The following is a 25,610-nucleotide window of genomic DNA, read 5'->3' on the forward strand; positions in this document are numbered from 1 at the left end:
AGGCAGGCTGTCCCCCTGCAGTCCAGGGAGGTCCACGGTGCAGCAGATATCCACCTGTAGCCCGTGGAGGACCCCACGCCGGAGCAGGTGGGTTCCCGAAGGAGGCTGTGACCCCATGGGAACCCCGCGCTGGAGCAGGCTCCTGGCAGGACCTGCGGATCTGTGGAGAGAGGAGCCCACGGAGCAGGTTTTCTGGCAGGACTTGTGACCCCGTGGGGGACCCGCGCTGGAGCAGTGTGCTCCTGAAGGACTGCACACCGTGGAATGGACCCATGCTGGAGCAGTTCGTGAAGAACTGCAGCCCGTGGGAATGGCCCACGTTGGAGGAGTTCGTGGAGGACTGTCTCCCGTGGGTGGGACCCCATGCTGGAGCAGGGGAAGAGTGTGATCAGCCCTCGTCCTGAGGAGGTAAAGCGGCAGAAAATAACGTGTGATGACCATAAACCCCATCCCTGTCCCCCTGTGCCGCTGGGGGGGCTTGGTGGTGAAATCCGGGAGGGTAGTTGTGCCCGGGAAGAAGGGAGGGGTGGTGGGAAGGTGTTCTGAGATTTCATTTTATTTCTCATTACCTTGCTCTGGTTGATTTGTAATAAATTGAGTTAATTTTGCAAACTGAGTCTGTTTTGCCCGTGACAGTAATAGTGAATGATCTCTCCTGCCCTTATCTCGACCCGCGAGCCTTTTGTTATATTTTCTCTCCCCTATCCAGCTGAGGATGGGGGAGTGATAGAACGGCTTTGGTGGGCACCTGGTGTTCAGCCAGGGTCAACCCATCACAGTCGGGAATCACAAATATGAACCGAGAAGAGGTCCCTAACTTCAACATATAGAATCTAAAGCCACACCACGGAGAACCTAAGTACCTATTTGTCAGCAATCAAAAACAAAGCCAAAAACTTCCAGCTACAAATCACTTAATTGAAAGTTGTCACTTGCATGGATTTCCTATACCTATTACTTTCCCTGTGTTATTTGATGTTCATTTTCTGTGACAACACAGCAATCTGGGAGCTGACACCCAGTATCTGAGGTCTAGGAAGATCCCTGAGAGGAGGAACACTTTTCTTATTTAAACTATAACTTCTTATTAACCTTACTGAAGGACGGGTGCCCAGGGAGGTGGCATTTGTAGGAATTTAAGTTTCCTTTACAGAAGCATTCTTAGTATCCACACAAGCAATCTTTGATCCAAGTATTTTTAAGATGCTCTTTTTGACAGATGATCTAATGAAAATGGGGGTGATTCACCTGTACAAAGTACCACGATCTTCCTTACCTTCCAGTGCCAGAATTTTAGTTGCTTAATTAAAAAATAACCATCTCTCTCAAGAAGATACCACTAGAGACAGCTTTTTTATGTTTTCTGAAGAATCCCTCTGAATCCCCCAAGAATAAATTTGATACATTTCCAGAATGACTTTGAGTACCATGATGAAAACCGACAGTCATCATCTATACAGTAAAAGGTGCCCACAGAATACGCTAGCTAGCTTACTATTTCAAAAAAGGAACTGACAACTGATAGGAAAGCTGGCCTTTTAGAACTTAAGATTGATTCAAAGTCCTGGAAGAAATTGTAGAATGTTCACCAAATCCCTAAGTTCAATGTTAACTGTCACTTGCAGGAAAAAAAAAAGTAATAGGCATATTTGAGACTTAATTTCTTGCAAATGTTGGAAACATCAATTACTTTTGTTGCTCGCATGCTGCTTTCAACATAGAAAACATGAAAAGACATAAGATTCTAGAAGTCTCCTTCATGCAACTAATAGCAGGTCAAATTATCAATGATCCTAAAGTAAAATAAAACAGCCACTAAAAAACCCTGATCACATAAATCCTAATGGAGCTGCAAAAAAACAGTGGTAAGGCATCTATAAAAATTTTTTTCCACTGCCTGGTAAACGAAACCATTCAACTAATAACAACAAATACAAAATCACATAGTTAGAAGAACAAAAGAATTTGGTTCTATCCTGGAAAACGTCAACCTGAAGTGATTGAGGAAGTCACAACTGATGAGCAAACACACACATGCTCCCAGTATTATGGCTAGAGTGACAGACAGGACTCATGAAGGGTTCCTGGAAAGGTGTCTGTTCATCTGCACAAAGTATTTCAGACATGTTCAAAACTTGAGCCCAGTTCTCCAATTATTCAATATTCTCCAAAAGTGTTCCAGAAGTAGCAGAAAACAGCCACAAAGACATCATGAAGATAGGAGAAACTGCCTTGTGATTACATAATGGAAAGAGTTCAAAGTTAATCAAGCTAATCAATATGGATACTGGAAGAAATTAAGTCCTCTCCTAGCACAGAAAGAATACATAAAAAAGATCTTCCAATTGAAAGAAAGCATATAAAACCTCCACATGAATAGAAACTGAAGGTTGACAAATTCAAATTAGAGTAGGAGCACAAGCATGCAGGATAGAGAGGACAATTAACACTTGAATAAATTATTTGGGGTGGGGGTCTGAATTTGCTACTATCCTCAAATTAAAGCTGGTGCCATTCTGGAATTTACACTTCAGGAAAAACACAAGTTACTGAGTTAAATAAAGGTAGAATTTGGTGCATCTCTATACTGAGAGATCAACTAGAGAGTTACATAAATGCTTCATCCTATAATATCTGTACATTTACTTTGCCTTGATGTCAATACTCCACAAATCACATAGCAACAGAAAAAGGTCTAGTGTTTGCTCTCATTCCCCCTGCCCCAAAGCTAAAGGCCTGTGTGTTATTCTCATTTTCTACAACTGTCCCTGCAACTCTGTACCCTAAATTTTCATTCAACATTTGTTTTTGGTTTGATATTTCAGTAAGATCATAGATGTACTTTATTCATCTTTGTAAAAGAGGGAAAGACCTGAAATTAGCGTCTGTATTTTTCACTTGGACCACAGCTGATACTTCTTCCACTATACATACTCATCTTTTTGCAGCAGAACCATTTGTTTCTATCTCAGTTATGCCTGCAACTTCAGGCTCTCTTCAAAGTGATATACAGTTATGAATGGAAAGCCCCACCTACATCAGGAGGTGAAATCCAATCATCTATTTAAATTTCTTTTAGTAGCTGCTCTTTTACTATATAGATTTCTTTTAGTAGCTCTCCTTTTACTGGCTAGGTATCAGGTTACATTATTTTCCAAACAGGTAAGTTTTACAGCTTCACTTCAGCTTTAATATTTAAACTTTTATTCCATCTGTCCTTTTGCTTATGCTTTGGTATTTTGCTTTCTTTTGCTACCTGTCTTTCATGCAGCCTTCCATGTAAAGTACCTTTCTGTTCACCAAGTTCTTCAGTGTCACCAGCATGTTTGTTTATATATAGTTTATATTAAGACCAAGCAATCATGCAATTCTGTAGCATAACATTCAGCTTTTCTGATGTTCCATTAGTATTCATTACCCACAAGTTGTGGGGGATTAGATGGGAATTCTTCATCCATTTACAAAGCACATACCATTACAAAGACTCTACGTATACATACAGTGGCAAGCAGTTCAGAAAAAAGCAGCCAGCAGAAATAACAGCAAGAAAGAAATAATGTCTTAGGTTTGAAGAAAAGCCATCATACACACAACTGGTATTGAACTGGAGAGCAAGAAGCAGGTGGGTGGTCCCAGTGGTGCTGTGGGTGCAAAAATGAATATACACTACCTGCCAGATGCCTGCTAGAGTAAAGGACCAATCTATACAATTCTCTCAGGAACATCTGGATTGTGATAATGTAACATTATAGCTTTTTAAGAGATTTACAGTATTTAATTAGCATACACTATATTTAAAGTTTCAGCTTAGAACTAATCATTTTAGCTCCTGTCTATAGCTTCCTATGAAACAGAACTTAAAGAAAAAAACAAAAGACACCCAACAACCCTTCTGCAAGGTCAAGATTTCAAAACTTTAAGTATGTTCCTATGTTAAATTATCTTCAAAAGAAAAATCTAGATGTAAACCCATGGCATATAAAACTTGTATCAGCAGTTACTGAGTTCTTCCCCACAATTTAAGCTGTTAAAGTACACACATAGCTTAGAAGCAGTTGTTGCAGTAATGACATACAATTTTATATATGCATTAACAGACCTATTTAATTCAGTAGAAAACTGAACTTAAAACAAGAATTGTTTTTCTGAATGCAGCAACGCAAAAAGTTTCAAAAATTCTCTTTGTACCAAGTTGCAGAACTACAGAACTTAAAAGACACTACAGAGTGGTGCACTTACTCCATACTAGCAGGTATGTCCACAGGACTACATCAGAATAAAGTTAGAAAATGGAAATTAAAATAACTACAAGTTAAGGTTCCAACCTTGCTGTAATACATGTACATATTTTTAAGTTGGCTGGACATTTAAGAGCCTAGACAAAAAGAGATACCATGTGCCACTGGCTCATGTTAACACTGCTAATAAAGGTTACATTTCTGTATTTCCTAACATTCCAACTTGCAAATTTGACTTACACTGATCTTTGCTTAAGTTCTCCAGTAGTTCTGAACTTATTTGTCAAGTCATACCTAAAAACTGTACAAGCCTCACTATAAATAAGCTCAGCAGCAAGGAAAAAACCCCAAACATTCAGAAACAGCACCAATTCTTATCCAGTCCATGGAGAAATAGATGGATGGTAGCAGCATGATGCTGAGCTTGTAAAACAAATTAAAAGGGAATTCATCAATGTTGTATCATCAGTATTCATTTTCTCCAAGAAAAATCAAGTAACTCAGTTATCTAGAGAACTATACCTAAGTAACAGACATCACAGTCAAAAAAATATGGGAAAAATGAATGTGTGTGTTTCTTCTTGAATTTGTCTTCAACTTTTTTTTTTAAATCAGGGAACAAAGCTATAATTATTTGTTATTATAATTCTTAGCATACACACAACATAAGTGAAAACATAAACATACCATATCTTTCCAGAGCTGCCGGAACTTGTTCTTTCAAATTCTAAAATGGACTTCTACAGTTCTTGTACCTATAATGCAAAACATTATATTTCAGTTTTTGTACTATGCTTCATACCAATCTGAACCTCAATACAACTTCAAAAGGATACATTCAAGAATGGCCTTTCTATTACTCACAAGTTTGCAACTCAACGAAAACATATACCTAGAATCATAGAATTTCTCCAGTTGTAAGGGACCCATAAGGACCATCAAGTCCAATTCCCTGCTCCTCGCAGGACTACCTAAAACTAGATCATATGACTTCCCAAACTAAATCATACTCCCCATAAAAACCACAACAGAAAATACTTATTATGTTAGGGAAACTACAAAACCAGAAAGTCCAGACACACAATGTTCGCTATTCTTTCCTCTGTAGTGATGCAATAGAGTTTTACAATTCCATTCATCCAGTTCATTACAAATATCCATTTCCTTCTTCTGGAAGATTCTGGCAAGGTTTCTCCTCCCCCCCCCCCCCCCCCCCTCTTTTTTTTAAGAATTGGTATTTACAATAAGAAAAAAAAAAACAAACCAACACTCAAAAGAAGTCACAAATAGAACTGCATCTTTGTCCTGGCTGCACAAAACTGCTGGAGTTTGATAAGCTTTTCTACAAATGGTTCATTTTCAGGGAAGCCGTAATTAACAAGGGACACATGACTAAAACATACTCCAAACATTTTCAACAAACACCTAAAAGCACAACCAATTTCAGGGGAAAAAGTGACAGAAACAGGCATATATATAACTAAAGAAATGTAGTAATTACTTTCCAGACAGTTACTCATTTGGCACAGAGTATCACATTTTCAGTACTGTGAAGATTTAATATTTAATTTCTTGGTTCTGAAACTTTATTAAGAACAATCACATCCAATGCAGCTGATTTAGGCTTATATCCAATATAGATCAGAGTTCCCATGGAGGAAACCCTGATCTGGTTACCTTCAGAGTACATTCAGGTTTGTCTTAAAAGATGTCAAACCACAGAGCTCCCATCCACTCCATACCAACAGCAGAAATCCAGAATATTTATCTTATATTCTATTAAAGGATAATTCTTCATTCACAGTGATGCCATTAGGTGAACTCAAAAGTATTCTGACAAACGTGACCAGTATTTTCACACCTTGTATCACAGGATTTCCAGCTTAAACTCCAATGTATATATTTGTTCATGTACATGCAAAGAGCAATGTCACCTATATAAAATTCAGTCACTCTCCTCTAAGGTACAAAAGCACCAGCCTTCAGTGTGCACAGAGTATAAGCAGAGGACAAAGCACAGCATGAAAATGTATCACAAATACATCTATCAGGAATTTATGATTATTGCCCAGCAATAGGAGAAAAGAAAACAAAGGTTCCCAACATAACTGAAGCTATGTAGGTTAAGACAGTACAATTTATGAGAAATAAGACCACAGCGGAGGAGATGGAGACAGGGGATTTGCTTAACAACATGTAGCCAGCAGAAGAGCAAGTAATTCCAACAGCACAAAACTGAAGCTCCTGGACTTCCAGTTCTCTTTCCTCAATCTCCCCCCACCAGCTACCACCAAGGCAGAGCAGGACTTCAGCAGCCTACTAAAAAATTTTGGTCAAAGGCTACATGACCACCAACAAAATGAAACACAGAATCTGTAATGCTTGTCTAAAAGGAATGAAAATAATTTAATGAAGTCAGATGTGCTTTGACATCCACCTTTAGTATTTTTATTAACTAGCATTAAGCCACACCTACCTAAAAAAATGCAAACAACAATGTGACTAAAAGCATGGCTAACACTGTTGCTTCCACTCAACATAAAGAAATCTTGATCTGTCACATGACCAGAGCCAAAAGAGCTGCTTGTTTACAACTGTCACACATTTTCAATAACAAAAAGAGACTTCAGGGCACACTGAATAATATTAACAAAGATGGTAAGCCACTGAATTAACCAAACTGTAGAATCCAGAACTGCAAAATACTTAAGAAATTAACTATAAATTATAAAAATACTTTGCAACTCATGTCTGGCTTGATGAAAGACATCACAAAATCACCTCTATCGTGCTTAAACAATGTTTTCCACTTTTTTTTTTTTTTTGCAATAACTGCCATGAGACAGGAGCGGAAGAAAGAATTCAGAGAGCACTACTCTAAAGAAAATGGTAGGTATTTTACCTAGTATTATAGATGCTCTCACACAATTTCAAATACATAAGTTAAAATAAGAATCATTTTCTTCCACAGCTGACATTCTTAATATAACAACATTAGCCAAATAAAAAACAAGTATTCACAAACATCCTTCTTTCAATAAGATATTCAGGTCATAGAAACCATGCAAGTGGAGTATTTATTACCACCTTCAACATAAAGGCTCAACCTTTGCAACCAAGAAATACCAGTATTTCACAGAAGCAATACACTCTCTTAAAGAGCTCCTATGTCCTTGAACTTTGATGGGACTTGCAGGTTGTGTGGACTGTATGGATGCATTTCTATGGTCTACAACAGGCAAGTTTTGCTACAACAGCTGAAACACATCTACATGCTGCTACTACAGACAGTGTATGCTAGCATACCTGGGACTTCCTAAAAAATAAAATAGGGTATATACACATATTAAAGCACAATATTCAACACCAAGACTCTGGACATGAGATTTCACTACGAAATAAAAAGTAATCATCATCTGAATATGGCTAAAAAGGTAAAAAGGTAAAAAAAGGTAAAAACATCATGTTGGAAATAGAAATTCTGAAGTAGCAATAGACCTCTTCAGTATTATCTAGCTTTGTAAAAGTTTTTGAAACCCTCTAAGAAAATGAAAAATACTGTACTGTAAAATCAAAATATTTTAAGCATTAATCAGCTCAAACACATGACTAACCATAATGCAAAAGAAAAACTCATCTACAACTATGGCAGTGTTTCCTGAGGTATTTTGACCAGCAGCCCATTTTAGAAGTTCAGCTCCTTTAAGAGCCATTCAACCACCCTCTAACACTGCAAGCCTGCTGAACTGCAGCTGCTCCAACCTGGGTCCCACAGAGCATACCAGGGCAGGAGTACACAAGTAATACCAGAGCCCAGCTGCCTGGACAAGTCTGGCATCTCTCACACCGCATGAGCTTGGCAACACATCACAGATAGCTCTTGTGCCTCCCCTGCGCACAGCTCCTAAAGGTAAGGGAGAGGGGGTGTTTATTTGTCACTCTAATCTCCTCATTTCACCGATTTCTTTGGTGTACCAGTTATCAAGGAAGTATCAACAAGTCCAAAAAGAGGTCCACCAAAGGGAGCAAGAGTGTGGTCTCCTCTGTGAAGAAGATATGAAGAACTACCTTCACCCCTAGAACTCTAGTTCAGTCAAGACAACAGAAGTCCTGTCACAGTCCTCACAGGACACCAGAAAAAAAAAAGCAAGCCATGTGGACTAATCGCTGCCAGAATTATGCAACAACCACCAAACCCAAATACAGGTTCCATGATTTTCTGCTTGTGATCCCATTGGTTGATGCGATGCCCACCAAGACCAAATTTCCATTGGGTTTCAAACTGAGATGTTGTACCTTACAGTTTTTGATACACTTTAATTTTGTCTTATTTAGGTCACGGCTTTGAAATTATGTCACACAAGGATTGAACATGAAGGCACATGGGGGGCAGGGAGGTGATTAGAGACAGCCAGCATGGCTTCATCAAGGGCAAGTCTTGCTCGACCAACCTAGTAGCCTTCTGTGATGGAGTGACTACATCAGTAGACAAGGGAAGAGCTATGGATGTCATCTACCTGGACTTCTGTAGGGCCTTTGACATTGTCACCTACAACATCCTTCTCTAAATTGGACTAGATATGGATTTGATAGGTGGACTGTTCAGTAGATGAGGAATTGGTTGGATGGTCGCATCCAGAGGGTAGTGGTCAACAGCTCAATGGGTCAGGGCAATCCTAAGCACAAATACAGGCTGGGGGATGGGTAGATTGAGAGCAGCCCTGCAGAGAAGGACTTGGGGGTACTGGTGGACGAAAAGCTGGACATGAGCTGGCAATGTGCACTTGCAGCACAGAAGGCCAACCATATCCTGTGTTGCATCAAAAGTGGCATGACCAGCAGGTTGAGGGAGCGGATTCTCCCCCTCTGCTCTGGTGAGACCCCATCTGCAGTACTGCATCCAGCTCTGGGGTCCTCAGACAGGGACCTGTTGGAGCAAGTCCAGAGGTGGGCCACAAAAATGATCAGAGGGATGGAACACCTGCCCTATGAAGAAAGGGTGAGAGACTTGGGATTGTTCAGCCTGGAGAAGAGAAGGCTCCAGGAAGACCTTACTGCAGCCTTTCAGTACTTAAAGGGGGCCTATAAGAAAGATGGGGACAAACTTTTTAATAGGGCCTGTTGTAACAGGACAAAGGGCAATGGTTTTAAACTAAAAGAAGGTAGATTTAGACAGATACAAGGAAGAAATTTTTTACAATGAGGGTGGTGAAACACTGGAACAGGTTGCCTAAAGAGGTGGTAGATACCCCACCCCTGGAAGCGTTTAAGGCCAGGTTGGACGGGGCTTTGAGCAACCTGATCTAGTTGAAGATGTCCCTGCTTATTACAGGAGGGTTGGACTAGATGACCTTTAAAGGTCCCTTCCAACCCAAACCATTCTGAGATTTTATGGAGGAAAAAAAAAGTACCCTCCGTATCAAGCAGCCAACGGGTACATCAGTTCAAGTTTGTGCTAAACCACCACTGCTGTAATTCACCCCTAGGACAGTCCCACTGTTGACATACTACACAAGATAAGCACAATTCTCAAAGGTAAACTATGTGAACATAGAGCATGTTTTTAAAGCTATCTGGATGGAATCAAACAGTAATGCTTTTTGATGAAAAGTCTTCAGGAGCTACATACTGTGAATATCCTTTTCAAGCCATCAAAAAAAAAAAAAAAAAAAAAAAGAGTCCAAACCTCTGCTTCACTAACTAGAAGTTTCTCTTAAAACACATATAACTCTGTTCTAAGGAAATGCAAGTTGCTTCAAAAGAAGCAGGTCACCCCTCTTACCTAAGACAGTGAAGTGAGGGTCCAAAGGGAAGCCACCCATTTAGTTCCACTCAGCTGAACAACTGCAGCTTCTCCTAATTCTTCACCACTCTGTAAAACATGGGTAAAGAACCATGCAGGATGGTAACAGAAAGAGTATCGGTAAAGACTGACTTCCACCCCCTTCCTCCATTCAGCAGTTTGCATAATACAGGGAAGCAGGCTCAACCTATTAAAAGTAAGAAGTAGTTAATGCTTCCTTTAAGAGACTCATTCATAAGAGTATTTGTGAGACAGAACACTATGGTAATACTTAATTTATAATGTAATTTTGCAACCAATAAGTTATTCTGTCAATAAGTTCTGTCACTCCTAGCCACAAGAAAGTGGAACTATTCAAAAATAGCAATTTTAAGTGCTATTAGGTCACGTGTTACCAAGCATGAATCCTGGATCACAACATTATTTGATTTTACCTTTTTTATATTTCTCCTATGAGGTTATTTTCCTGAAGAAATGTCTCACCAGCTGGTATAGCTACGGAAGTGTTGCTTTGTTACAAAATATTACCTTTACAATGTATTTGCTTACTTTCTGCTAACCAATCAGATATATTACACACATTACTATTCATATGAATCAGGTTTTTTTCCCAAACTTTTTTTCATGGCCAATACAACCTTACGAGGTTGTCAGGCACCGCCTATAAATACATGAAGTTAATGCAGTAAATGTTAAAATATTTAAGGTGACAAAAGTCACTTCAAACATGTGATGTGCTCATTGCTGCTGTCTATGGGAACCAACTATTTAGCAAAGCTTACAGCACCTTCCTGGGGGGGGGGGGGGGGGGCAGGGAGGAGGAGATTATTTTTTTAAAAAGTAAACATCATATTCTAAATTATTTGTTACAGACTATGACAGCAAATGTATTACCCCTCTCCTTCCACATACAAATCAGAATTTGGGTAGTGACAGAAAACCTTTCAACATTGCTCCTCTATAAACTCATAGCTATCTTAAATATACTGGATACTTCAGAAAAAGTGTAAAACGTACCTCCTTTGTTTAAAAATCAGTATCAATTCACTAACTAAAGTGAAGTAAAGACCTGGCCCACAGTACCAGAAAAAGTTTGACACTGGAAATGAGATATATGTCTACACACTTTAGGAATTCTCTCCCCTTGTCCCTCAATTGCATGTTTTATTTTTAAGAATTAGGGGCTTTTATCTTCCAGTGTATGACTATACTGGTGTGGGGAGGGCAAAAGACATTTCCTGCATTTAAAAAACAGATGAATTTTCTCTGGACATTCAATAAGTAAACTGAAACCAAAAGTAGCAGAGGAAAAAAAAAAGTATAGTACATATATACATATATATATAAAAAATCCTGCACAGAAAATCTAAGATGATACATATTTACAGAAATGTAAACACTAAATTCGTTCCATGATAAGTGTCATATAACATACTACACTAATCATTGTTTATACAAAATGTTATATGCTTAAACATGCTCACAATTAAACAAGTTTATAACTATTATAACTTGACTCAAAGATACTCTCCCCTCCCCCCCCCCAGTTATGTGTTTGGTTAAGTAGAACCTGTGAATTCAGAGAACTAGTGAAGAACACATCAACAAAGCACATATTCATAATGAAATGCATGATTTCTTACTGGGGTACATATGTCATTTCACATTTCGGAAGCAGGTTTTTTCCTACAAAAAGTGAAGTTAAATGAAAAGAAAGAGAACCTGTTTTATTTTCTCAAGTCAATTAGAACAGGGACAATCTCAAGGTACTCTAATAGGGACCCTAACAAGCTGAGAGCATCCCTAGATGTACTTAACATATACACACAGTTTTAAATTTCATTCACAAAAGAATCATCGTTTGCATATGTCTTTAAGCAGCGGCACTAATTAAAAAAAGACTAAAAGTTTTGTTTGCTATTAAAAACAGGATCAAACCCACACAATGTCAGAGTTCTGAAGAGGACCTGGATTGATGTGAGAAAGTTAAACACCTCCACTTTTTCAAGCCTGCCCTTCCTTCAGTCACCTTTTTTACACAGTCACACAATCATTGGCCTAAAAACCCAAACAAATCAAACCATTTATTTTGCCATCTAGCTTGGTGCTTTTATTTCTAAATTCTTGGGAGATGCTCAGGATACTCCAGTGAGGAGAAATAGCAAACAACCCTGGTAAACAGAAAAAGAATTTCATTAATTCCAGTATGAAAGATGCTACATTAAATAGGAAACACTTAGAGTGGAATGGAAGGTATTCATAGAAGAGAGATGAAGTATCTGTAATATGACATGGAAATAATTTAAATTAAAGGTGTTTTTCAGCCCTGTAAACCTAAGCAGTGGCCTAGCTTTTCTGCCAAGGTTTGTCTGTCTCAAACTGACAGAACATTACGGTTACAAAGACAAGTCATAAGCACTGCAAACTACATCTGTTCTAAAAGACAAATTAAGTGAGGAAAACTATCAAATACCCATAGCAGACTGGTAATGCACATTTCATATTTCCAATTCAACACACCCATTAAACTCTGAGTTACACAGAATCTTCAAATTTAAAAGCCAAGTACCTTCAACTGTTTCCAGAATGAAAGGGCACAAGAGTATTTAGTGCCACCATCCAAACCAAGCAGTTTGTGAGAACAGTAAAGCCCATTTTCCAGCGGTTTTCATTCTTATCAAGAGATAACTCTCCATTACTCTCCCACCCAGTCACAGATGTCTAACAACGCAGATAAACTTAAGAGTGTAGCTTCTCCCTTAGCGGGGAATCTCTCTCTAACCCAATGCTATCTGCATGAACTAGGAACTTAATCTTATCTTTTAGACCTCTCCCATTCAAACCAGTCAACCAATCAAAAAACAAAACCAAAAGACCTGACAATACAATCATGTAGGCCTCACTTTGTTAGGAAATCAAAGCTAAAATCAGGTACAGTTTCCCACTGAGGAACTTTTTGGTAGACATGCAAGAAGCATGGTAAACTACTCTGACAAGCCGATTCTCACAGAGCCTCATGTTTGCAGACTCCTACTGAGGTAGGGAAGTTTCCACACAGACACAGAGGGACCATCCCTGTAGTGATGTGTAAGACACAGGCTTTGTCCCAGAATTAGAACACCCCTTACGCAGAGGGAAACATAAACAAGTATTTCCATTAACTGTAGAGAAAAAAAAGGCATAAGGTTCTCACCACTTAAAGGAGAACTGGGGAACATGTTTTGTTTCCCAAGCAGCAGTAATTTCTTAATCTCTTCCCACATCATCTCAGACATCTGATTTACAGATAGACTGTGAGCCACAACAACCCAGAGTTCCTTTAAAAGAAATACCGCAGGTGGGCTTAAAAACTGAAACCCAGAAAGTCCTGCAGTCAGGAGTGACCGATGACATTTATCAGCAAAGCAGCCTGTTCACAGGTTAGCAGATCCAACTCATCAGACTGGACAGAAGGTAACGGGAGCAAGTGAACATACCTACTTTGCTAAGCAGGCCTTGCACACTAGTTATGCGCCCTCGCAGCACCTCCCCGCCTGTCAGAGCTGGCCGTGCCGCAGGCACCTGAGCACCCCATGCCCACAGCAGCCCCGCGGAGCGCCCCCCGCCGCTGCCCCGCTCGGCCGAGCCGGGCAACTGAGGCAGGGGCAGGCTGGGTTCACCCAAGGTCGCCCAGCAAGGCCAGTCTCCCCGGGGACCGGGCTGAAGCCCGGAGCCGCCCGCCCGGCCTCCCCGGGGAGGGACGCGGCGGCCCCGCACCCATGCTCCTCACGGGGAGGAGGAAGAGGACCACCGAGGCCACGCACCCCCGCCGCCGGCGCCTTCCCCACCCCCGGCAGGGGATCTCCCCGGCGGAGGGTAGCGGGCAGGGCCGCCTCCCGGCTCCCTCCCCTTCAGGGCCGGCGTGGGACGGGCGCCATCCCCCCTCCCGGCCCTCCCCCGGGCCGGGCACTGCGCAGCGCCTACCGACCTGGGCGCCGCGGCCTGCTGCTCCCGGTCACTCCCGCCGCCGCCGCCGCCGCCCGGGCTCATGCGGCGGCCGCGCTGCGCTCGGGGCCGGGCCGCAGGCGAGGAGCCGCCGCCGCCGCTACTGGTGCTGCTGCTGCCGGTGGAGCCGTCGGGGCCCCGGGGCGGAGGAGACGGGGCCGCGGCCTTGGGGGGGGGGAGGAGGGAAGAGGCGGGGAAGGGAGAGGCGAGCGGCCTGGCGAGGCCGGCGGCGCGGCGGGAGGGCGGGCCGGGCCCGCGGGTGCGCCTTCTCTCGCGGACTCGCTCACTCTAAGCCCGAGCCCCGCGCCACCATCTTGGGAGCAACGCGGATATCGGCGCGGCGCAAGCTCGGAGGGCTCGCGGCGGGCGGGGGTGGACAGGAAGGAGGACCCACTGCGTCCCGGCGTGCAACGCGGGCGGGGCGGGGGGAGCGAGCGAGCGGACGAGGCGGCTGCGCCACGCTACCCACCGCGCGAAACCATAGAGTTCCCAGGCCGGTTTCTTCCTGCCTTTTTCAGTGGCGGCGCCCGACGGAAGGGAGCCGAGGCGGCGCCTGCGCGTCGGCGTGCGTGAGGCGGGAGCCGCCATGTTGGAAAAGGGCAGCGAGGCGACCCGGGGGGTGGGGGGGGGCTCCCTGCCAATGGAGCGGCAGTCAGTCCGGTGCGCGGGCGGGGTGGTGACGCGCGAGCGAGGCGGAGCCCGGGGACGCGCCTGCGCCTGCGCAGGCCCCGGGGGCGAGCTCCGGGCGGGACGGGGGAGGGAGGAGCGGGGCGCGGGGGGGGCCGCTGGGGCACGCGCCCACGCGCGCCTAAGGAAGTGTTCGCGTACACGCACGTGTGCGGACTGACAGGCACGTGCAGGTACATATGCACGTGCACGCAGGCATACCTGCCAGGTGACGTGCACGTGAACACACGTACGCAGGCATGTCCGCAGGGGCCTGGGTGGGTGTCCGCGGGCACGCACGCATGCCCGTGCGTACACGAGCGCGCGTGGTGTACGCACGTGCGCGTGCATGCGCATCGATACACAGCAGGCGCGCAGGCACACGTGTACACGCGCACGCATAGCATACCTTCGCACGTGCACACGCACGCGTACAACCCCGCTCGCACGCACGCCCTGCTGCAGGCAGACGAGCAGGCAGCCGTCGAGGCGCACGCACGGCCCGGGGGCGGTGTCGCAGCGAGGGGCTGTCGCTGCTGTGGGCAAGGAGAGCAGCCGCCGCCGCCGCCACCTTCTCGCCCCTCGGCGAGGTCCCCACCGAGCCACGCCACCGCCAAGCCCTGCCACCGCGACGTCAGGCCCGTCCGGCGGGCCCCACTGCAGCCCGGCCAGGGTTTATCAAGTTTAATCTGGGCAGGGTGCCAGGGCTGGCCGGCGGGAGGGAGCGGAGGAAGGGGAATGGCCGGTGACCTCTGGAGAGGAGCCCGCGCTGGAGCCCTATGTGGCCGCTGCTGCCGCCGGCGGCCGAGGCACGCGAGGACAGGCGGCGTCCGGCCGGGCCACCCCAGCCGCGTCGGGCGCCTTGGCAGGCGAGGGAGGAGAGGGCGGGGAGAGCAAGGGCTGGGCGGCCGGCTCGTGGCGAGGCACGGGGAGGGCCTGGCCATCGCAGCCCGCAGCGGCGGGCAGGTGGGCAGAAATTTAGGTCGCCAACAGCCCGATGTTATTCAACCCCAAATCCCTGCGGAGGGCAGGACTGGCTGGCGGGGATGGGAGGGTCAGGGAGCAGCGAGGCCTGGGCGTGAGGCCCTAAAGGTGGGCAAGAAACCCGCCGGTCCTGTGCAGCCCTGCCTGACGCCTGCCTCGCTCATCTGCCCCTACAGACAATTTTTCCCTTGCTTCCCGGGTCATTTCCTCCCTTTCCCTCCCCTACGTACGCCCAGGCCTATGCGTTGCACGTATGCTTTTTGAGGGGTTTTAAAAGCACGAGTAAAATTTGCTTTTTGGCAGGTCAGTGTCGAAAGCAGGCTGATCAAATAATTTCAAAATTGGGCAACACGTGCAAAATTTGACCTTTTGGGGTTTTGACTTTTTTTAGGCATTACATACGTGGAGCTGCAAGCGTGGGGCGGGGAGGAGTAAGTAGAAGGGAAAAAAGGAAAACAGATCTGAATCTTCTTTACATTATCCCTTAATAAAGGAAATTAAATAGAGGTGGTGCTACCCTGGCAGAGAGTATACATTAAAAAAAAAAAAAAAAAAAGAAAAAAAAAAGTGTAATCTAGAAGCATGAGAAGTTCTTAAATGCTAGAATAAGCTGTTAAAACCATAAACATAAATTCTCAAAAGCATGACACTGAAGCCAAGTATTTGTTCTGTGCCAGAACATCTGCGTTTGAGATCTCTAAGAAGACATAGATCCATTACAGTTTTTAGCACAGTTTTGGAAGGCCTAATGTGTATGTTACAGGGTAATAGCTGGTAAGACCAATGGGCTTAAACTGCATTGTTACAAGTCAGCGCACAGAGTCCTGGTACTCACAAAGATAGTGGGCAGATGCATAACTGAAATACTAAGACTGAATGAAGTACTCTTGTACTTCAGTGTGGTCTGACAGCAGGGTACATTGCTGTGCTCAGATGGACATCATATTAATCTAAAAATAATCACTGAAATGAACACAGACTTCTGATCCAGAGGCTCTCTCCCACACAGTGGCAAAACCTGCCAACTTTGATGTATTAAAATATCAGATTCGGGACGAAATTTATTGTGCCATGAGCTTTCCTGTTAGAAATAACAACACTGAGAAAACTGGATCTAGAAAGGTGCACTCTTGCTGCTTTTCCCTTGCTCTGTTGCAGAGCCCACGTGTGCAGTCCTTATCTCCTGCTTGACTGTAAGGATGCTATGGGGAAGCATGTCACAGGCTAAAGTCCAAGTAAGCAACATCTTCCGCTCTCCCCTTGCCTGCAGAGCCAGTCTTCTCATCACAGACGTGCTCAGGCCAGTCAGGCATAATTTGCTTTTGGTTAATCCATGCTGGCTGTCCCCAGTCACCTTCTTGCTCTTACTGAGCCTGGAAATAACCTCCCAGAGCTTCAGGTGAAGCTGATCAGCCATACGTTCCCCAGATCCTCCTCGCCTCCGGCCCTTAGGGAGCTCCCATGAACACCATGATCATTCAGAAGTGACAGAAGGTGGCCCCACAATGACACTGGCCAGCTCTCAGTGCTCTGATCCCATGGCCTAACATATGTCCAGTTTATCTAAGTAGTCCATAACTTCATCCTCCTCTTTTGTGAGCAGCACCTTTCTCCCCCAAGCTTTGCTACTACCCACAGGGATCTGGGATCCCCAAGACCACACCTCGCCAGTAGCGCTGAGGCTGACGTAGTCTTTTCCGTGTCCTGTGCCACTAGGTGCTCTGCCCCGTTAAGCAGCAACGCCGTAATTTCCTTAGTCCTCCTTTTGCTGCTGATGTACCCACAGATGCTCTTATTGCCCTTCACACCCCTCACCAGTTTCAACCCCAGCCGAGCTTTGGCCTTCACAATTTCATCCCTGCATGCTTACGTGGTGCTCCTAAAGCCCTTTCTGGAACATACTCCAGTCGATCATTGCATGGAAGCTGTCTCCGTAACTTTTATCGGGACATTTGGTCATCTTCTTGCATCCTTACAGCAGGAAGGACCAGGGCTGCTCAAAATATCCAAGACAGGGACACTGTGGATTTATGCTATGATGGTCTTTTTTACCCCTCTTTGTTTCCAAATAGTAGCCCTACACTTGGTTTGGAGTTGGGTTTTTGGGCCCTTGCAAAGGATCAAGTGCATTTTTTTCCATGGAACTGTTGATTGCAATCCTGAGATCTTGTCCCTGGTTGGTAATGGGCAGCTCATGGCCCATCACTGCTCTGAGGTGATATTGCTTAGACACATCGCAGGTTTTCCTCTGAAGAAACCAATGCAATTGTGAGGAAGAGGCAGATGATAGCAGACGGAGGAAATGGGCAGGATGGATCCAGCTAACGTGGATGCTGGGTTTTCTGTATTGCACTGGCTGGATGCAGGGTTATGGGAAGGAGACTTCTCCGAATAGGACACAGGTATGGAAAGAATCAGCGTTCCTTCTGTTTTGAGAAGGTGTGGGACAAACCACATTGGCTGTGAACATGCAAAGAATGGTACGTTAAGGAATATACCCAGAGCAATTTGCTCTATAGCAGTGGTGCACGGATGACCAAGCTGCGCGATGGATTTCACTTTGATTCTGCTGGGGATAAATTGCTATTTTGGAGGAAGTACTGAATCACTTTTAGGTTTTGTATCATGTGCTTGCAACTTTTCTTACACGGAAGTAGCTTGACTAGCTATAGATTAACTGTGGCCGTTGGTGTGCCCAAGTTGTTTCTGTTACAGTGGGGATAATTGTACTTTCCTGCTTCATTTAAATATGTTACATATTCTGAGGTGCTGGGGTATTAGGGTGCAGAAATGCTTTTGCTGCCTTGAGTGCTTTCAGCTACTTTACATTGGTATAGCCAGCTGCTGGAAAGCAGCTGGATCTGCCCAGCTGAGCAGACTCTGAATTTGGAGAAACCTGATGGAATTCCCAGTGGAAAAGCCACCACTCCCTCCCTGCTGCAGCTCTAGGGTCTGGGTGTGGACTGCAGCTGAGGGGAACAAGTGGTTAGACTGTGTTTTGCAGCAATCCCCTCCACAGAGCAGGCTCTAGTGAGATGCTTCAATTACGTGACTGAAGTGATGCTGGGTGGAAAAGTGAAAATCAACAATTATAGCTAATAACCTGGTCACTAAGTAGAAGCCCTGCAGAAAATCTAAGGTTAACATCTGGAAACAAGTGTCTTTTTTTAACTGCTGAAGGGAAGCAAATACAACTTGCCTCATATACAAGTTGTATGGAATAGGCAGCGGTTTCCAGGGGGAGGAAAAGAACATTAAAAATAGAATCCCAAGCCTTGTTCACTATTTACTTGTGATGCTGGAGAAATGCCATCATGAACCAAGTCTGCTGCATATTAATTTCAGTAGATGTTGATGTCTCACTTCAGAGCTTTGTAGAAAATAGTTTCCTCTGGGGATGTCTTTGTAAACACACAGAGAATGCTGCGTGTGTCCTGTTCTCATTTCATGTGAAAACCCCAATACAAATGACCTGATAATACGTTTTTCTGGTGTTGGTTTCAAGTAATTATGTGAGTGAAAATTAGATTGTGAAGCTCTGTAAGTGTAACTCCTTAGATGATACATCTTTTTGTGAACAATCTACCTTAGTTAATCCTCTTTAGACACAAGGAGTACACTGAAGTGTTATGAGCCTTTGGGAGCCAAGCCAAATGCTTTGACTTGCTGATAGCTGAAGCCTTTATGCCTCCCTGTGCAGATGAAAAGATAAGGAAGGGAAAAAGATCATCAGCAATGTAAGGAAATACTGAAATTCTGAGTTAGAGCTTAGTCTGGGCAACTGGGAGATAAAAAATGCGTGTAGTGACTGGGTGATGATGATGGACTGTGGTGGTCTGTCCTCTCATCTGTTCCTTTTTTTTTTTCCCTGGTAGAGGTTTGGAGGTGGGGGTAACACTCTTGACTCAGATCTCCTCATTTTTACTGCAGACAGGGGGACTTGAGCTCCTAAGGCTGTCCATAGGGGACTGAAAATCAGTTGGCTTAATACAGTGTAATCCTTATCTTAAGCAGGCGTTGAAGCTAAGACAGCGTGGTGGAGGCTGCATGGGCAGGCCTTGGCAGGCAGGCGAGATGCTTTGAGCTCGAGCCCTGGATGTAGGAGAAGGCAGGTCACAACTGGAGTGGGCGTTGCTTCTAACCTTTTCTTCTCCCGTTCCTGTCATGACGGTGAGGAGCTGGCTAATTTAAAGTGATTAGTAATGTGCCCCTAAAATCGTAGAACCTGTCCAGCCCCTTCTGGCCACTCCACCCTCCTTGTATTGAGAGCCCTGGTAAAACTCTTAGTGGAGTCAGATATGAGTGAAGCAAGTGGAAACAGGGAAAAAGGCACGTCTCTTTTCAAAGTCCTCTGGACATGGCCCAGATATGATTCCCCCCACCTCCCATATTGTTTTATATACAGGTGTGGGGTTTTGCCCGTGTTGATTTTTAATGTCTGAAACAACTGTTGGGTTTTGTCATCGGTTTGGTGTGCAGGAATAGCAAGGAGAATGTTTGGACTCTACCAAATTACTACTCTTTTTATTCACAAGACAGAAACGCCAGTTTGAAAAAGACAGAAGCCAAATGCAAGCAGTACTCAGAAAAGTTTATTTCATTCCTTGACTAAACTTGATATTGACTTTTGTCAGGTATGCCTCCAATTAACTTAAATTCCCGCCAGAGAAGGAAAAGGTGATGAGTGATCAGTCAACGTGCTGTTGAGAGCAGTTTTCAATATTTCATTCTAGGATCTGAGCTCCTTACCCCCCGTTCTTCACTTTAACCTGAAGAATTGAATTTTGCCACAGGCATTTCTGGAGTGCCATGTGTGCTTCTGAGTCCTGTTCTCCCCTTTCCGCACATGAAGAGATGAACTAGTCTCTTGGTTAAGCTGTGACATGGAGGTTCATGCTATCTTGAAGCAGTTCCCACTTGTGGCCCGAAGACCGATCTTGATTGAGTGAGGGTGTTTCAGTTCCTCCCTGTGAGCTGAGGGAGGTTTCCTGCTGCGTTTTGCTGAAGTGAGCCTGTCCAGGGAGAGTCTTATTTCCCTGAATGCTTCACCCGGCATGGTAGCCTCTGAGAAGAAATAGGATGAAAGGAGAAGCAGCTCATGTGCACCCCTTCATCTCCAAGTCTCACGTACCATCTTTCGGCCAGCCTTGCACTTACCTCCTCCAGTCATCCTGAGGGAGCAGAATATAGACATTTGTGCTTTGCTGCAGGTCTCCACGTTATTTCCTTTGGTCACCTCTGCAGATGGACTGGAAATGCTCCCTTTTTTTTGGCCATTCTGCATTCTTTCCGGTTCTGTGCTGTGAGGATGCCAGCACTGCAGGGATTTTCAACCCATTTTTTTTTTCTGCCTTTTTGCTCTCTGCTGTGCTGTATCACATGCTTTTCTACATTCACAGCCTGGTCCTGGTTCCTGACATGGTGTCTGGTTTCAGAAAGAAGCCTTGAGCAGTTGCTGTAGTTGTGAAAGATGGTTAGGAGAAATGCTTTTGTTTACTCAGAGATTTCATGGGCACATCTTGGTATGTTCTACAGCATGCAGTGCAGCTGAAACTGCCTTACGTCACATAGCTATGCAGCTTTGGGTTAATTGTTGTTTCGGTTGTAAAAGAGAAGCCTGACTGACAGCTGTTTTTCTGACCACATGCCTACATTATTTTTCCAAGGTATATATAGAAGTCTGACTTGCTGAGCAGAGGAAAATGACTTTGTGCAATTAATGTGACATGCTTAATAATGCTTGGAAGGGTGCAGGCATCTGCATTTATCAACCTGCCATGGCTAAAAAAAAAATCTGACAAGCAATTGCAGTGCAAACACAGCATATGTTTTTCTAAAACAAGGGACTGCACAGTGCCCAGTTGGTTATATTGCTTTTGAGACGAGACACTCTATTTTTTCAAGAGAAACTTGTGTCATGCCTGAAACTCACTTTACCCTTGGACTATACTACAGAATAACAAATTAAATTTACATTTTTTTTTCCTTTGGTATCTTAGTGTTGTAATTACTTTCCGATTTAAACAGGTCATTCCTTGAATACAAAGTATGGTTTGGTTATTAGCCCTGCAGAGGCATCTTGGTGAAATCAGGTCCAACCAGCTATCCATATTTTTTTAAGTCAATAAATGATTTTTAAAAGGTCATTGTGACATAATTCAGAAGTTGTAGGCTCAAGTAATTAGTATACAATATGCAGCTTTCCACACCCAGTATTTTTGTACAGCTGCATCAGCCATATTGTTGTCTGGGGAGGTTTTAATTTGAAAAGGAGGGCAGTCCCGAGGGATGTCTGCTTGAAGATGAAACCTTATTTAGCTTGAGAAGAAAAAGCATCAGCCACAGCTCCAAACTCTCTTGGATCAGGTGCTAGAAGATAGTAGAAGGGAAGCTCCCCTCCTTTCCTCAGCAGCAGTACTCATTTTACTGTAGCTCTTGCTGCTGCTTACTGTAGCTATTGGGACCTATCCTGCAGTATGCCCTTACCCAGAAAGTAGAATATGCAAGTCACAACATTTTTTCATCCATATATACACACCAGATGCTTGGCTGGCTGCCCCTTGCAGGGGCAGGAAAACACAGAAGTAAGAAGAGGTGGATGAGAAGGAGAGTTTAAGCTGCCTCACATACCTTGTCCCAGTGAATTGCCTGGTTTTAGTATTAGGTGGAAATTTACGCTCTGTGTTTTGGGCCTTGCTCCCTGCCTTACTTCCAAGGAACATCTGAGGAGGGGGCAGAAGGACAAGGACGTGGGAGACATTGACCATTGAAGAGCGTAGCCGGGGAGAAGTGGATGAAAATGTTAATTTATTACTAAAGTGGGGATGAATTGTGTTTGAACCCAGAGGTTAAAAGTACTATAGCTTGTTTGTCTCCTGAGACAACGACTATCCCCTGTGCTGAGCTCACCACAGAGGCATTGGATTGGGAGACGCCCTACAGATATCTGCTGGAGGATGTAGTTTTATGCTTGGGGTCCTGCTAGAGTGTGTTGCAGGCTGCATCTGACCCATGTGCCTGCATTGCCTTTCTATGGAAACTACTATATAGTCTGTCTCAGCCCCATGTGACGTTGGCAAGTGGCCATGTCACCCCAGAGCTGAAATATACTCTGGACTGGTAATATCCGTATTGCAGAAGAGATCATCCAGGCCATTATGTACCAGCAAAGGCATTCAATAAGTGTTTTGTCTGGAAAAGTATTGAACATCTATCCCGTACATGTCAATCTGTCACTGCCCAAACATAGATCTAGGGTAAGGGGTCTTCTTTGCATTCGTGCTTTTGCTTTCACAGTTTTGCTTTCTTAATTTCACATTTTGTAATACTAGAAAATAATACTTCCTGTCTGGCATGCTGGAGAAATGCAGATATTTTCACTGAGGAAGTGAAATCCTACAGGACAGAGGAAAATCCAGTTGAATTATGTGGGAGTTGCCTGAATAAGTACTGAAAGGTTTGGCCCTTGGGATGGAAATAGACCTTGGAGTTTTACCAAGGTGCTTCAGAGCTCCTTGTTCCCCTTGCTTTTCTCTTTCAAATATGATGACTGGAGCTGTCTGGATGCAGAACTCATTTGAAGTAAGAATAAGTATCTATTAAAACAGGATCTTCATGCTCTGGTCTCTCAAAAAGTCTGCTCAAGTACGAAACAGTGTATTGCTTTTGTTACTGATTTTCTAGGCTGGTGTTTAATCTGTGTGAACTGTGAAATACTTATTTTACTTTACTTATATGGAAAAGGCCAAGCTTGTGAGCAAATTATTGTGTTGCTAAAGATCAGACAAGCTCCTTTGAGCTAGTTTCTTTACTAATCTACAATGACCATTTATTGCAGGCACTTAAAAATAAAAACCAGCTACTTCACACTGTTTAGAGACCTTGAAGAAGAAATATAGAGCTCTTCATGCACATGAGAATCATATTCAAACAGATACAATAAAACCTAACTGTGACTTCTAGTCAGGTTTTCCTTTGGAAGCCTGCAAGTTCCCTGACAGCCTTGCAATTACGGAAAGAAATATTAAAAACAAAAATCACAGAGCAGATGTGATTCTGTGCCCAGGGATTATTCTGAAACCCTGAAAGTTTGAACTGATACTGCTTTTGCAAAAGGAAGCAGCGGGTCAGTGCCTATATGCTTTATCACAAGTGACATCTGATTTAAGAAGTACCTCACCTGGTATCTTCACCATTCTAGAGAGGATATTGAAAATTAATACAATCTCACACTTCTAAATTGATCAAAATTGGTGTCATTACAGACATAAAGGCATTGTAAAGCTGGATGAGCACTCACAGGGCATAACTTCAAGGGTAAGAGCTTTATACGATGTAGATTCTGTAACAGCAGACATGACGGCGTCTTCTGCTGTTTTTCGGTTTCTTGTTCTTACTGTATAAGAAAGACTGGATGCTTGTCTGTTATATAGGACTTTTTACCTGTAATGACCATAAAGGAGGTGAAAAGGTACAGTGAATTTTAAACTGGTGTGCTTTTGGAGCCAAAGTCATAAGAATTGCATCTCTGAGACTCAATCACCAGTGTGAACTTCCATGTTGGAATGGGCAGTTTTCTTTCAAGGCACAAATTACCCTCTCCATCTTGGAGTGAACAGCTGGAAATTGCTGAAGGATCTGTCCTGCAGAATGAGGGGAAATGTGGTAAGATGCATTGCGTTAGGATGGGGGTTTATCTTTCATTAAAGTATCCACACTGATGTTTCTACGACTGGCATGTTATGCTCCAGAAAGAACATCCTTCCATTTTCATCTGATAATTTTGGTTAATTCCATGCTTACAGACACTGTCGTGCTCTCCACTCTTCAATTAAACAAATGAACTCCTAAATATAGCAAGTAACACCCCCTGCTTTTTTTTCCGTTCACCATAAAAACACTACTGAACCTGCAAGTAAGATTTACCTAAGAAAATCTTTGCCCTGAGCGTGAATACTGTGGTTTGATTTCTCTGCCAAGACTCCAGGCTTCTCAAAAGCTTGCTTATAAAGCATGTAGGATCCTCTGCTAAGGGTTATATAGCATAGTAAGTGCTTGCAATCGTTTATGAACTAGAAATAGAGTTGTAGAGTGATTTCTAATGCTATAATGCTTGTAATGCTTGAAATAGTACTTTCATACTGTGTGTCATATCCTTAATTACTGATTAAGACATAACTAGCTGAAACATTAGCGGTCATCCCTAAATATTCCCCCCCCCCCCCCCCAATGAAGTGATGCCAAATCTGTAAAATCACGAACTGAAAGTAGTTGAAAACAATATCAAAATCAGTGTCAAAATACTCAGGACTAGGTATGAGCTCTGAAGTTTACCACCAAGTAAAGTTCTTATCCTTGGTCTTACTGTGACAGTATGCAAATATTTGGGTAAGACATACATAAGGAACAACAGCTCTATACTTCTTGTTGAACTTTCCTTAGAAGAAGAAAACACCTCTCACGCTGTCCCATCACAGACACAGAGGGCATGCAAGCTTTATCTGCCTTCCACAGACACAAGTGTTTTTTATGGTGAGGGAGAATTGGAGAGGCCATTTCGCAGAGTGACCCCCATTGATGACCCTTTTGTGCTCATATTTCAGTTTCCACTCTCTTAAGTTTAAAAAAAAATATACTTAGCACAAGAGAAGCCCACTTTCCGTGCTGTTTATGCCACAGACTATATGCAAGCCATGTGAATGATGGAATATTTGAACTGCAAACTCTTTTACATTATGTTTTCATTAAAGCCAAATCCTAGGCCAAATCTTCCCTGACCTGCTCGGCAAATAATTCTCTTGCGTACACAGATCATGATTTGTCTCATTTTCAAGTGTCTGTTGCTAGCAGTGGTTGCTCTAGAAAGTATTTTATTTTCCTTAGCTTTTCTGTTTGTTTGTATTTATCTGTGTGTGTGTGTGCGTGCTAACATTTGA

At 43.7% G+C, this 25,610-nt stretch overlaps 1 protein-coding gene across 23 annotated transcripts in view; it reads right to left on the reverse strand.

Moving 5' to 3' along the window:
- Positions 1 to 25,610, reverse strand: part of UBE3A (ubiquitin protein ligase E3A) — a 551,561-nt gene that overhangs the window by 40,257 nt on the left and 485,694 nt on the right. For 5 of the 23 annotated variants that reach the window (XM_049834543.1, XM_049834527.1, XM_049834530.1 and 2 more), the window contains exons 1-2: positions 10,021 to 13,213; positions 4,926 to 4,993 (exon numbers count right to left, since the gene is read on the reverse strand). The gene's annotated coding sequence lies outside the window, so the exon portion shown is untranslated. Of the gene's footprint in view, positions 1 to 3,500; positions 3,642 to 4,925; positions 4,994 to 10,020; positions 13,214 to 14,008; positions 14,196 to 14,494; positions 16,592 to 25,610 lie in introns of those variants that run through there. The other 18 variants (XM_049834541.1, XM_049834533.1, XM_049834544.1 and 15 more) reach the window with 11 other exon arrangements.

The sequence above is a fragment of the Accipiter gentilis genome, chromosome 31 (genome assembly GCF_929443795.1).
Source record: "Accipiter gentilis chromosome 31, bAccGen1.1, whole genome shotgun sequence".
NCBI lineage: Eukaryota > Metazoa > Chordata > Aves > Accipitriformes > Accipitridae > Astur > Astur gentilis.